The 12,629-nt window shown below is 42.6% G+C and overlaps 1 protein-coding gene and 1 long non-coding RNA gene across 2 annotated transcripts in view; one reads left to right on the forward strand and one right to left on the reverse strand.

Moving 5' to 3' along the window:
- LOC112547649 (uncharacterized) overlaps positions 1-11,012 on the forward strand; it is a 71,866-nt gene extending 60,854 nt beyond the window's left edge. The window contains exons 2-4 of the long non-coding RNA XR_003091427.3: positions 4,879-5,051; positions 10,013-10,087; positions 10,427-11,012. This is a non-coding gene — a long non-coding RNA (uncharacterized LOC112547649). The remainder of the gene's footprint in view (positions 1-4,878; positions 5,052-10,012; positions 10,088-10,426) is intronic.
- Positions 1-12,629, reverse strand: part of NDUFAF2 (NADH:ubiquinone oxidoreductase complex assembly factor 2) — a 160,752-nt gene that overhangs the window by 126,446 nt on the left and 21,677 nt on the right. The gene's annotated exons all lie outside the window — the stretch shown is intronic.

Consider the following 12,629-nt stretch of genomic DNA (forward strand, 5'->3'; position numbering starts at 1 on the left):
ACCAAAGAATAACCCTATGCCACAAGATTACAGAAAAATGTGCCAATGGGTAGCATTGCAAAAAATTAACCATAAGAGTAATTTTGACTACAAAATACCTGGTAATCTCATTATTCCAACATGTGCCTTAACTGCAGGGTACATGTTAATCATAAATGCTATAGAAAAAACAGGGTACCCCCATATTCTTGGGGGGGGGGGGGGGGAAGGGTCAACACTTTCATGCACACAAATGACAAGATAAGACAGGGGTCTGAAGTTGAGTAAAATATGTTCTGAGAAAATTCCAACAGAAACCATCCCTCTACCAATGATCAAATTGGCAAGGCGCCCATTAAATTTTAGGACTATTGTGAAGAATGTGGATATAGCTATATTGGTAACTTGTTCATAGATCTTTATAAAATTTCTGTAAGTTTGGGTAATCATGGCCTTAACTGTAAATTTATTATTAAACCCTGTAGTTATAAATGTATGTGTGGTCACTATCCTTGGCCTTTCTGTGTTCCTATAATCTCTAAATCTAAAACAAGTAATAGAAGTAACTTTCACGCTGATGAACTTAAAAGTGTAGCCACCAAAGCCAAACCCACAATGATTTAACATAACAATACTAAATTCACTTTATAGAAAAGGCTACAGCATATAAAATAAATGAATAAATAAAAATAAAACTGGCCTTCCCTTTCACACATAGGACATCAATATATTCAAGTAAATATTTTCAAAGTATAAAACAAGTCATAAGGTTATCATAAAATGAAAAGTACTTCCCCCCCTACATATAGAAGCACTTTAAATACAGTGAGTGGCACAATTAATGTTTACAAGGCTAGCTATATTACTTTCTCTGATTCAAGCTTCTGCTTTAGGGGGAAAAAAGCTTGAATCACAAACACCTTGATCTATATTTTGAATTGATTTACAGTAATCATAATCAAGCTACCACATACCCTAAAACTGTAACTGTAAGCAATATTTGTAGTTTCCCATCATGACTCACCCTTTCAAGAGTCTATGAATTTTTCAAATGCATCATGAAGTTGTACATAAATGCAGGCTAAAATACATTTTGCTTGTTAGATTTTAAAGGTCTGATTTTAAGTATCTTTCCTAGATATTTAGTAAACAGTGGGATTATTTGCTGTCTCCAATGAGATGGCAGTTTCCCCAGCGTACTAGGACATTAAAAAAATTGTTAGCAAATTAAATCCAGAATCAAGTTTTCACTCATCATCACAAGGAGCTTCATTTACGTATTATCCAAGATACCTGCTTCACTAACCCATTCTCTTCCAGTATATTCTCTTCAATACCCATTAAACAGATTTTAGAGATGTGATTAAACTGTTTCTTCACAAAGAATGCCGGGAGGAAACAACTGAATTCTTTCGCCATTTCCTTTTAGTAGCTTGCTTTGCTGCTTTATTAACAGTCACTTCAATCTGTCATTTATTTACTCTACAATATTTTTTGTGTTAAAGAATCTATTATTTACATATCCCAAAGTGCCAGTTTTGTTTTTCAAACACACTTACATTTCTCTTTAGTTTCCAACAGTGCAACAAGTTTTTTTTTTCAAAAGCTCTATTTTAGCTGTCATTTTAAACAATCCATTATTCATCCACACTGATTCCAATATTTAGTTTTGCCCAACAGCACATTCTTTTTGAGCCAACTCTATGACCTCTTTCAACATTAGCCAATTTTCTCCCACTGTGCTTCCTGCCGAGAACATTGCCAACCTAGTGCACTGGTTTCATTCTTCATTTAACATATTTCACTTCTAAAAACTTTAATTTACCAGCAGTTTTATTAGAATAGCACAAAATATTCTCTGGGAAGTTCACATTCATAGTTAGCCTCTAGTTCAATGCACTGTTGAACCTCATTATTGTCATTCTTCATTATTTGTAGTACCTTAGTGCCTTCAAGCCCTACTCACAGACCAAAACCTCATTGTGCAAGGCACTGTAAAAATAGAAAAAAGATAGCCCCTATCCCTAGGAACTCACAATCTAAGTATAAGAAAACAGACAGTTATAGACGGATAGAGTCCCCGCTCCCCCAAAAAAGTGCCCAACTAGGTAATATTGGTCAACCCACAAAAGTTCAGAGAACGTGACTGAAGTTGCTCAATGCATGAGAAAAAACCTCCACTCTCCTTTCCCCAAATTATAAAATAAACCAGTCATAACTCTGTGATACCATTTTCCCTCCCACCTCTTGTCTTATTCTACTTATACTGTCAACTCCTATCTCTTACTAAGCATTTATACAACACCCATGCACAATGGGATCTGATCTTGACTGGGATCTCTAGATGCTACTTCATATAAACAAACAAACAGAGTACATTTACAATAATTTTAAGATAACAATTAATGTTAAGAATTAACCAATTGAATCAATGTGAACTAAAAGGAGTCAACATCAGCTAAGAATTCTGACTTTCCCATTATTCCAAGCACAAAGTTAAATCTGTTTTGGAGATACCCCATAATAAGAGAGCACTAACTATTTCTTTCGTACAACAAAACAATTTGTAAATTGGATTTTTTTCCCCTGGCTAGAGAAACACCACAAAGATAATGGGCATTATCAGATACCTTCATCTAATCAGACCCAAAAGGACACAACCAGCATGCAGGAGGCCCCCGCTTTACAACGGCCTGATTTACGACCTCCCACACTTACGACCCTTTCTGTAAGTGTGGAAGGGGCTGAACTCCCCAGACTCATGTCCTCGGCCCCGCATTTACAATGGCATACAAAGCCTGTCGAAAATGCGGGCTCGAGTCACAACACCCCCAACTTGCGACACTATCCCAGGAGCCAATCGCGTCACAAGTTGGCGGCAGCCTGTAAACTAAACAGATGATGTAAACAAAGCGTGCTGGTCTTGCTCAATGTAACGCCAACTATAGCTAAATGAAGTACCTTCATAAGGATGAAATGCTGTCTTTGCATGTACTATCTTACTAGCAACCTAAGAGATGCACTGGTTGCTGTACAATTCAAGGACTAGGTGGAAAAAAAGCACGCAGAATAGACAGAGAATACTGTTCAGCTATCAGTACTTTGCTGGTCATTGGGACACTCTAGAAAAGGCAGACGGCAACCTGTCATTTGAGGCACGTTATGAAAGAATTCTTTCCTGTTAATCAAAGCTGTACCAAAGAGAAGCAAGGAAAAACAGACAGATTATGCTGTCAATTTTAGATGTGATAATGTGCTTTGAGATAAAACATTCTTCTGCATGACAATTGAACAGATGGGATTTTTCACTTTATGTTAACTGGACCAATACCTAAAATATAATTGAAATGAAGCTAAAAGCTGTTTCTTTCTTCTAAAGAAGTAGACATGTTACCCAAGAAACATGTAACAATGTTGCAAAGATGATGTAGATATTATATCATTTTGTACATTTGTGCAAAACTTCTGTCTAACGGCTGATGAAACAGTAGATGTTTATGTGATTAGTACATCAGCATGACAGCAGATACATCATCATCTCTGGTGAAAAAAATCATTTAAGTAAGACTCCATTAAATTTTGGCATGTTGATTTTAGTCTACAGAGAAGAGATGCGCAATGACCACCTTTACATAAGGGTTGGTTGGGGGGTGGGGGGGAGGTAGGGAAGGGAGAGGAAAAAGGAATGAGAGAGCAGAAAACCACTGTTGCTATGGATGGACTGAAATATAGTCAATCATTATCTCATATCCAAGCTCTTACTATGTCTTGTAACCAACTCTGTTGTTTCTCTAACTTCCAACTCTGTTGTTTCTCTAACATCCATTTTTCCTCCACCATCCTAATTACTAATTCCCTGATCTGATTAATGTCTTTGTCATCTCTTGCCTTGATTGCTTTAGCATGTCTTTTTTTAAACCTAAGACCTCTTGTAATACATCAAAACTGCTGCTCCGAAAATCATATTCTTTTCCTACATAAACCACATTTTCCCCTCCTTAAACTCCATCACTGCCTTCCTCTTTTCTCTTCTATATCAAGTTAGTCATCTCACCTTTACATTCAAAGCTGTGCACAATTCTGCCTCCCGTGATTCCTCCATCTCACCAACTCTCATCTCTTTTATTCCATCCTGTACCTTGCACCCCAGCTAATCATTTTTTCTTGTTTCCTTTGCATCCTGCAACTGTGTACCTCTTTTTATGCCACACCAAAGTCAGAACAGCTTCCTTTTTCTCATGCATGCACCAAGTGACGTATGTCTTCTCTTCAAATTCTTTCCTAATTCACTCTTGGCGTCACCTTTCAACCTTTTTTTTCTGGTTCCATCCCATTTTTGTGCATTATTTGTTTGAATTACATCAGAACTGGATGCTTAGCTCTTCAGAACAGGGATTATGAAGCAGGTTTTTTAAGAGGTATATACATTTATGGCTCTCCTTCACAATAATGTAATTGTTTTAATAAAGCTAAGAGGAGGATAGTTAGGTCTGAAAGAATGAACATGCCATTAGGAGTCAGGATTCCCTAGCTCTATTCCTGATTCTGCCACTGCCTCACTGTGTAGCTCTGGGCAAAAATCACTTCACTCTCAGTTTAGTCAACTGTAACATGACAAAAGTTACTCTGACTTGTGACAATTAACTAATTACCTAGACAATTAACCTGTATAATGTTTCCAGTATGCAAAGCACTATATATTACTAAGTTAGTTTTGAGCCAATGTGAAAAGTAATTCTGAATGACCAGGGGAGTGAAGCGGACAGACGGCTGCAGACAGGGGAGTTTAAGAGGGAGAGCAAGAGATCCCGCCACTGAACAGGCTACCAGGTGAAAGTACTAGCTTTTAGAGTGAGTTTCCTCAACTGTCTGACCTTTTAATTTTGATTCTAATTTCAGGTGATTTCGGTTTCAGTTACTGTAGGGGTAAACTGAGGCAGTCCATGGTATCTTGCTGAGAACTGACAACTCAAATCCTAAATCATTAGACAAGCCTAGGAATACAGCACAGCAGTTAACTTGACCCTGGTCACCCTGACAACCACATTCTAAAAGGGCTTCACTTTGATAAGGTCGGTACCAAACAACCAAAAAACCACACGGGATTGTTTTTCATGATCTGCTTTATTCCTAGAAAATAAGCTTGTATCCCAAAGGTCGCTCCAAGGCAATGCCACCCCCACAGTAGACGCATTATATTTCCGGACAACAAAATGACCATCAACATGCCTTTGTTTATGTTGGCTTATTTAGCTTGTTAGGAATAATTATTTGTATTAGTGATAACATGTTAAATTGGCGATGGGTGGGGATCCTGTGTAACCTTCATAGTTCATTGGCCTATGTGCACATCTCATTTCCACCGCTAGACCTATCAAATCACTTCCCCTCCGCCCATCTGCTGCCTATATAATCTAATGTATGTTTTGGTTAAGTCAGTGCTCACTAGGTTAACCCCTGATGGGTACTCCACCAGCTATGTAAACCAATAAATCCTCTGCTTGTTTTCACCTGCACCCAGTGTGTCCAGAATTATTCCCTACAGTTACTGTGGCAGTTGGGATTGATTGTCTAGGAGTGTTTGATCCTTTGTTCCCTTGATTGCCTTTGATCAGCCTCATGCTCAGCCTTCCCCTGTATGACTACAGATTGGGCATGCCTGACCTAGATGAGCAGGCTTTAAAAGCCACTGGCAGAGTGACCACAGGAGCGAAGCAGACAAGGGGCTACACACAGGGGAGCTTAAGAGGGAATTGAAAGAGGGAGGCCTACTATGGTCAGGAAGACCCGCAACACTTGTGTCAGCACTGCTTCTGTCTCCTCAGCCTGCACCTGTAGCCAAACAGAGCACCTGACCATGGATGCCTCTACCCAGATCCTGGTGTGGTTTTACAGGGACTCTGGCTTGAAATTCCCACTTACTAATATCTAGGCTGGGAGGACCATCCAGTGTGAAAGGTGCCTGCTGGTGGAAACTTTCAGGAAGCAGGTGAGAGCTACAGAAGGAGGTGGCTAAGGTGAGGAGCATCTGAATCCCGAGAAATTCCTGGACAGTATTCATGTCGAGATAGCTGATGTAGCTGTCCCAATACACAAGCCTGCTGGTGGAAGAGGAGATGGCTCAGGGGGAAACTGGCAGCTAGTAACTTCTGGCAACAGGCAGTGCTCCACCCCTGCTCCCAACGTAGTATTAGGAAACCATGATGCTCTTCTTGATACAGGAGATAAGGAATCACCCCCTACAGCTGAGGAGCAGAAGCCTTGTACCCCTAAGGCTGGGAGGTCTGCTGCCACCACTGCGAGGAAGAAACATAGGGTATTGGTGGTCAGAGACTCTCTTCTGAGGGGGACGGAGGCACCCATCTGTTGCCCTGACATGTCATCTCTGGAGATATGCTGCTTGCCGGGGGCCCATATCCAAGACGTTACAGAAGCATTATCAAGGATTATCCGGCCCTCAGGCTACTACCCCATGGTACTCATCCATGTGGACACTAATGATACTGCAAGGTGTGACACTGAGAGGATCAAGAGCGACTACAGGGCTCTGGAGGTAGGGGTGAAGGAGTTTGGCATGTAGGTGGTATTCTCTTCAGTCCTTCCTGTCAAAGGTAGGGGCCCAGGCAGAGACAGGTACATCCTGAAGGTGAACGCCTGGCTGCGAAGATGGTGTCACCAAGAGGGGTTTGGCTTCCTCGACCACGGGATGCTATTCCAGGAAAGACTGCTAAGAAGGGATGGGTTCACCTTTCGAGGAAGGGGAGAACCATATCTGGACGCAGACTGGCTAACTTAGTGAGGAAGGCTTTAAATTAGGTTAGACTGAGACAGGTGACCAAAGCCCACAGGTAAGTGAAGAACATGGAGACCTAGGAGATGGGTCGGAAATGGGAGAGAGCGTGAGCCATAATAGCAAAGAAAAAGGAGGGACAAGGCAGAACTGGGAGGCAAGATCAAATCAGTATCTTAGATGCCTATATACAAATACAAGAAGTATGGGTAATAAGCAGGAAGAACTTGAAGTGCTAATAAATAAACACAACTATGACGTAGTTGGTATCACAGAGACCAGGTGGGATAATACAGATGATTAGAATATTGGTATAGAAGAATACAGTTTACTCAGGAAGGATAGGTGGGGAAAAAAGAGAGGAGGTGTTGCCTTATATATTTAAAATGTATGCACTTGGAGTGAGCTGGAGATGGTTGTAGGGGACAGACTTGTTGAGAGTCTCCGGGGTAGGTTAAAATGGGTGAAAAACAAGGGTGATGTCATGCTAGGGGTGTATTACAGATCACCTACCCAAGCAGATGAGGTGGATGAGGCTTTTTTTAAACAACGAAATCATCCAAAGTGCAGGCTTTGGTGGTGATGGGGGACCTCAACTATCCAGACATATGTTGACAGACTAACACAGCAGGGCACAGACTATCCAATAAGTACTTGGACTGCACTGAAGACAACTTTTTATTTCAGAAGGTTGAAAACGCTACTGGGGGGGAAGCTGTTCTAGATTTGATTTTAACAAATAGGGAGGAACTGTTTAAGAATTTGAAAGTGGAAGGCAATTTGAGTGAAAGTCATCATGAAATCATAGAGTTCATGATCCTGAGGAATGGTAGAAGGGAGAAGTGCAAAATAGATGGATTTCAGGAAGGCAGATTTTGGTAACCTGAGAAAGCTGGTAGGCACGGTCCCATGGGAAGCAAGACTAAGGGGAAAAACAACAGAAGAGAGTTGGCAGTTTTTCAAAGGGACATTATTAAAGGCCCAAAAGCAAGCTATTCCGCTGCATAGGAAAGATAGAAAGTATGACAAAAGACCGCCTTGGCTTAACCAGGAGAACTTGATCTAAAAATCAAAAGGAGTCATAAAATGTGGAAATGAGGATAAATTACAAAGGATGAATGTAAGCTAACACCACAGGAATGTAGGGGCAAGATTGGAAAGGCAAAGGCACAAATCGAGCTCAAACTAGCTACAGACATAAAGGGAAACAAGACAACATTCTATAAATATATTAGGAGGAAGACCAAAAGACAGGGTAGGCCCACTGCAGTCTAGACGTACCCTAAGTGTGTTGGGGGGAAGGGCAGGGGGAAGGTGGGAAGAAGTTACCAGTTAAGCTGCAAGGAACAGTTTTGTAGCCACCAGCCAACAGAAACTGTTACACAGTTACACTCTACATAAGTCCTCTAAATATTTCCAGCATCCATAGTGCAGAATAGTTCTTAGTCCAGTGAAGAGTGAGATACATTTTTTTAAACTGTATGCAGACTTATCAACATTTTGAATTATCAACAGTACTGAAGTATACATTCAACCCTATAGATCACCGTTCTTTGGAGGTTTTTGAACAGTAAAGAAGACCCACAATTTTTAATGCCTTGTAGCATCTGATTGTAGCAATAGTTCTAGAAATATGCAATTATAAAGTGTTTTGCAACAAATGTTTTTCCCTGATGCTGTTGCCTCTTGGCATTCTGGATTACTTGAACAGCAAAACCAGATATCAAATTCTGTAATTAAAATTAAATTAAGTGTAAGGAGGAAAAGCAAATACTAAAATAACCGAACAAATGCCCAAACAATTGTTGTTCATCACTACTGTAATATTGAAAATAGTATTAATATGGGGGAGCATTCACTAATGTTACAGGAAGCAGTGTTTTAAAATAGAAATAAATCTTCTTACATAAAACTATTTGCAAGGCATACATTTTTTCCCCTACTTTGGCGTTCTGCCTCCTTTCATCCCTTTTTCCTTCAAGTAAGGGACAAAAGTGCAGACATTTTAAGAAATGCTGTTATTTCAGGGTCTGAAAAAAATTCTCAGCGACAGTAATTCTCTATCCTCTCCTCACAAGATAGTCACTTCATTATTTTTTCCTCCTTTCTCTTTGGTTCCTCTCTACTTTCACTTCCAACTTGTCTTCCTGCTGATGTCTCTTTTCACTTTCCTTTCCACCTTGCTGATTCCTCTGCTCCCTCTCTTTTATATTACAGGTTGGACCTCCCTGCTCCAGCACCTTTAGGACCTAACAGGTCCTGAATGAGGGAATTTGCTCCACCAGGGGAGGTCCCTGCCACCAGTCTCCCAGATACTGCCCCTCCCTTCTGCCAGGCTCTGCTTCAGCCCCACTGCCACTGGGCTCCAGCCCTACTGCTACAGGGCTTGGGCTTGGTGTGCTGCTGCCAACCGGCTGGGGCTCTTCAGGGATGGAGCTCCCCAGTTGCCGAGGCCCAGCTTCTGCCCCACCTGGCCAAAGCTTCTTGGGGACGGGGCTCCGCAGCTGCCCTGCTGCTGCTGCACCTTGCAGGCTTCCCGGAGACAGGGCTCACCAGCTGCTGGTGGCCTACCTGCTCCATGGCTGCCCCATTGCTGCTATGCTGGAATGGGGCTCCATGGAGATGGGGCTCACCGATCCCACTACTGCTCTGCCTGGCCAGGGCTTCCCGGGAATGGTGCTCCACAGTGGCCCCACCGCTGCTGCACCAGGACGCGGCACCACAGGGACACGGCTCACTGGTCCAGATGCTGTCCTGCCTGGCTGGGGCTCTCCAGGGACAGGGCTCACCAGTCTGATGGTGGGGCTCCCCTCTACTGGACTCTCTGACTGGCTTTCATTCCCGGGCACCAAGGCTCTCTAGTCCAACAACATTCATGATCCTGATGGACCATGGATGTTGCCAGAGCAGCGAGTCCCAGATTTAAGAGGTTCAACCTGTACTATCCTCAGAGATCACTTGCCTCCAACTCTGACTGACTGGAGTTGGAAATAGCTTCAGGTACATGTAAATGCTGTCCCTTCAGTCAGAGAAGGGAAATAACTATTAGAGAAGGTGTGCCTCTAAAGGAGGAGCACGCTGCCTTCTCAGCATTGTGAATAGCAACACAAGCTTCTTTACCTTGGAGGTCCTGCCATTAAACTAGAATTCCTTTAGGTTTGTGTGTGTCTCTCACCAATATTACTTTTGTCAACTTCTTAACTTTTCCACTTTTGTTTGTTCTTGCCCTCCTCCTCAAAACAGCCCAAGTGGAAGATTATTCCTATGAGGGTTGACAAGTGTTTCCTTGGCAGCACCAGAAGGAAGAAAGGAAAACAGGTCAAGTATTATACAATTATTGTTAGTTTCAATATGGATCATATATCAGTACTGGTGAGGAGGTGCTATGTGCAACAGTAGAGTTATGCTTCTTTTTAGGATTTTTATTCTATGCTATAAGGAGTGGGTTGGAAAACAGACACAGATCTCTGTACAACAATAATTTGTGATAGAGAAAGAGATGAACTATTTTAGTTTGCTAGTCACATTTCTGTTCTTAAAGGGACACAGTTAAGGTTTGTCACTATGAAATAAAATTGATTATACAATGAGTAAAACAGAAGACCAATGGCCAAGTGTTTCCAGCAACCAAATAATGCAGTGGTTTTTATTTTAAAGGCACCAGGCCGAGAGAAAGACGACCCGGGACAGCAGCCTGCAATATCTGGAGCCCTGCCCATTCTCTTACTCAAGCAGTCGTCCTCGCTTATGGTCACTCTGCAGTATTGCCGTCCCCCATGCCTGTTGCTCCCCTCTGGTCATTGCAGAGTATAATGGTTTCTATCAGACCCCTCACTTTCCATGTTATGGGAAACAACTGGATTCCACGGACATTCCCAACTCCGAGTGAGGTCATTCACCCACTCACATACCAGATCCTGATACAAAGTGAAGCTGTAGGGCATTTATTTACTATTTTCAGAAGTCAATCACTAGACCACCATGACTTCTATCACATAAGTCTTGGTGTCAGTCTCCTACTGGGTAGGCACTATATCTAGGGATAAAAATCTTTGTGCTGCCCAGGACAGGCAAATTTCTCTCTCAGGTAGCGCTGACAGGGTTTTTATAATGTGGAAGAACACTATCAGACATACTATCATAACTAGAGCTTGTTTGTTATGCACAGAGGCAGCAGTATTCTGAGACATCAATGAAGGACTGTTTCAGCTGATGAATGCACTGCGCTCTCTTTCTGCTATCTGTCCCCTGAACTGAAGATCCTTTCAAATACAAATCTGATACTCTGCATTCAAAATTTGTGGGAGTAGAAAATATGCAACTGAAGCTACATCTGCCAATGAATGAGATAGGATGATTGCACCTGGAATACTTGGGATTAGTGGTAGCTTTCAAATAGTCATATGAACTCTGAATCATTGAAGCATATTTGCCTGGAGAAGAGAACTTCCAGTAATCTCCAATAAGCATTGAATTTTTAATTGACAGACTATCTTCTGTTTACATTCTTTTGAGATTTGACCTTGTACCTAATAGTTTCCTTCTTCAGCCCTGAACTATGACTTACTTCACTAGCGCTACTTGTCTGACCTGAAGCCAAGATTTTCCAGGAACAATAACTCTTTGCTTTAGCTTTTCTGTTCAGAAACTTGATTTTAAAAACTGTTCTGGAATAGATGCACAATTTTTCCTTCTGTAAAGCGAATATTATGGCTACCATGGTGTGGGAGCACAAATAATATCAAATGGCAGTGACAGAAATTGGATGGCAGCCTTTTTCTTTTCCCATTTGCAAAAAACTGTCCAAAGATGGTAAATTAGGAGCTGACACAGGAAGCCCTTTCATTCACTCAGCATATGCAATAAAAAGCTGTAAGGACTTGCAAAATGGTTTCGTCCTATCTATATAGAACGCTAAGGCTTGCTTCATGTCCAGGGAATGTAACGCCTGCTCCTTAGGGGAGCGCTGCAGTTTGGGAAAGAAAACTGGGAGGTATGTGTCCTGGGACATATGGAAGGCCAACACCACTTTCGGGAGAAACACCGAGTGGGGGCGTAACCCGACCCTATCTCTTGAAAAGACTAAGTAGGGAGGCTCCATAGTTAGGGCATGGAGCTCCGATACCCTCCGCGCCGACATAATGGCTACTAGAAACGCCACCTTAAAGTTCAGATACTTAAGGGGGCAGGCACCCAATGGCTCAAAGGGAGACCCTATGAGCTTGGTCAGCACCAAATTAAAGTCCCACTGAGGAACAGGGACCCTGACATGGGGAAACAACTTTTCTAAACCTTTAAGGAACTGCTTAACCAGGGGGTCTGTGAATAATGAGCCGCCCTCAGAGCCGTCGTGGAAGGCTGTTAAAGCCGTCAGATGCACCCGAATCGAGAGAGCAGGCAGTCCCATGCGGTGCAAACTAAACAAATAGTCCAGGACCATAGGAACAGGGGCCCGAGAGGGGCAAACCCCCTTTTCTGCAGCCCAGACCGAGAAGCGTTTCCACTTAGCTGCAAAGGCCCTCCTGGTAGTTGGCTTCCTACTGCCCAGGAGAACCTCCCACACCACCTGCGAGCACGCCCTTTCGGGGGCCTTCAGCCATGTACAAGCCAAGCTGTCAGGTGGAGGGACTGGACATCCGGGTGATACAGGATGCCCCCTTCCCTGGCCTGCGTGATCAGGTTCCAGGTCAGTGGTAGGCAAAGTGGCCTGACCACCACCATTTCCAGCAGAATGGGAGATCAGAACTGCCTGGGCCAGTCTGGATCCACCAGAATTATTAGTAACCTGAACAGCCTGATCCTGGTGAGCACCTTGGGAACCAGGGGGAATGGCGGGAACACATGTAGCTTCCCCCGAGGC

The sequence above is a fragment of the Pelodiscus sinensis genome, chromosome 6, assembly GCF_052426305.1.
Source record: "Pelodiscus sinensis isolate ZL-2025 chromosome 6, ASM5242630v1, whole genome shotgun sequence".
Classification (NCBI taxonomy): domain Eukaryota; kingdom Metazoa; phylum Chordata; order Testudines; family Trionychidae; genus Pelodiscus; species Pelodiscus sinensis.